Source organism: Mirounga leonina, unplaced genomic scaffold (assembly GCF_011800145.1).
Source record: "Mirounga leonina isolate KUSES-001 unplaced genomic scaffold, KU_Mleo_1.0 Mir_178, whole genome shotgun sequence".
Lineage (NCBI taxonomy): Eukaryota > Metazoa > Chordata > Mammalia > Carnivora > Phocidae > Mirounga > Mirounga leonina.
The window spans coordinates 22,625,884-22,627,955 of NW_023270464.1; the positions used below are offsets into that span (position 1 = coordinate 22,625,884).

Sequence of the window (2,072 nt, forward strand, 5' to 3'; positions counted from 1 at the left end):
ACGGACTCTGTCACACGGGACCGCTGCTCGGGTGACTCAGGGCGAACAAGTCGCGACACCCGACCGACCCGCGGCAAACGCTCGCCAAACGGTGGCTGCCAGCACCGCGACCGGCGCGGCCCGAGGGCCTAGCGCCGCCAGGGGCCAGCCCCCGGATTCGAACCCGCAGGGAGGGCCGCCGGCCCCCGGGGCCCCCACCCACGCGCGGGCCGTGGCCCCGCCGGCCCAGGGCGCCCGGCCGCCCGCCGGTGCCCGTGCCCGTGCCCGGCGGCGGCGCCGCGGTGCGCCCTGGGACGAGCCTCCGCCCAGCTCCGGGCCTCGCTCCCCGACTGGAGAGGGAGGGGCCGCGCCGCCGCTCGGCGACCCGGCCTCCCCCCCCCGCCCCCGGGCCGAACCCGCCGGAAACCTCGGTCCGTCCGGTGCTTCCCGGGCCGCGGCTCCCGACCCCAGGCCGACGGAGCGGCGTCTCCCTCCGCGCGGCCTACGCAGCCTCGGGGTGGCGTGTGGCCTCCACCCGCCCAGTCCGCCTCGCTGGCAGCCGCAACTTCCCGTCTGCGCCCCGCTCCGTCCCGCGGCTACCCGAGAGGCAGGCGGGAGACTCCCGGCGCTACCAATAGGAGGGCCGCGAGTGGACCGGCCCGCCCGCAGGGGGGAGAGGGGGACTTCCGGGTGGGCTGTCCCTGCGAAACTCTGGGAGCCAAAGTCCAACCTCCCCTGCCCAAGAAACAAGTGGATTGGTCCCAGGCAAGCCGGTGGGCGGTAATGATACTTTTCAGATTGTCCAGAGAGCACCAGGCGTCGGGCGGCCGCGTGGCCTAATGGATAAGGCGTCTGACTTCGGATCAGAAGATTGCAGGTTCGAGTCCTGCCGCGGTCGCAGAGGGTATGCCATCCTTTTTGGTCCACTCCTCCCTAAAAAGGTAGCGTCGGGACCTTAGGAAGTGTTGTCTCGGGTTTCCACCCCACACTGAGATCTGGCAACTCCCGCCCAGCGCGTCCCTGTGAAGTTACTCGCCTACCTGTCCCAGGCGCGGGGGCGCATTTCTAAATCGCACCAGCCGCGCATACCCCGCACGCAGGTGGAGGAGAGTGGAAAGCGAGGGGCATTCTTTACGGAAATCCCGGTGCACAATCGATTGGTATGTGGGAATGACAGGGGTTCGCAGCTAGAAGGGAGCCGCGTCCTCCCCCAGCCCCGGGCTCCCCGTCTTCATCCTGGGCAATCCTGGTGGGTAAACATGCTGCCTTTCGTGGAACCCGAATCTGCACACCGGTCGCCGGCCCCCGCCCGAGCGCCTGCGGCTCCCGCCGGCCGGGGGAACCTTCCGGTCTTTGCGGTCTCCCGCCTCTGTATCCACCTCCTCTTGCTCCAGGGGCCGCAGCCGCTCTGCTTCCCGTGCTCCTTGGTCCGTGGTTGATAAACTGTAAAGTACCTGGAGGAATAAGGCCCACGTGATAACAAGAGCCTGAGGGTTGGAGCTCAGGGAGCCAGCTGCGCGGGTTTGAGGTCAAGATAGATCGCAGGTCGACCTGAGCTCGCAGAGCTGATTAGGGACCAAATTCAGGCCTCGCTAAAAGTCGGTCACCACCTTCCAGCCTGTGCTTGTGTCGGGACACCTTGAACTTACTTGACAAACTGACTTTGGTATTTTTCAAGGGTAGGGTGGGGAGATACCCAGGCAAACACACTCCTGGTGCGGCGGCTGATGCGGCCCCGCAGGCCCCCCACCCCCCTGTTGCCCCCAGAGGAGCGGCGAGAAGCCCCAGGCCAAGGCTTGGGAAGGCAACACTGAGCCTCGATTTTCCATACATTTCCCCTTTATTTTTCATATACTGTTCTAGGTGTATTTAATACACACATAAATGGTTTATTTTGTTTTTCTTTTGGCAAAAAAAAATGTATATATATATATGATCAACTGAAAATCCACTGTATCATAATCTATTTGTTGTTGGGTTTGTTTGTTGTTGTTGTTTTTCACTTAATCTTATACTGTTCACATTTTTGCAAAATGCCAGAGGATCTCAGCTTAAATCAGGGAGTCCCTGAGTGTGGAAAATGCTTGCCTTAT

General features: G+C 62.7%; 1 non-coding gene across 1 annotated transcript; it reads left to right on the top strand.

Annotated features, from left to right (window-relative positions):
- Positions 1 to 804: 804 nt before the first annotated feature.
- Positions 805 to 877, top strand: TRNAR-UCG. Its single transcript has one exon. It is a non-coding gene; the product is annotated as a tRNA-Arg (tRNA).
- Positions 878 to 2,072: the final 1,195 nt, after the last annotated feature.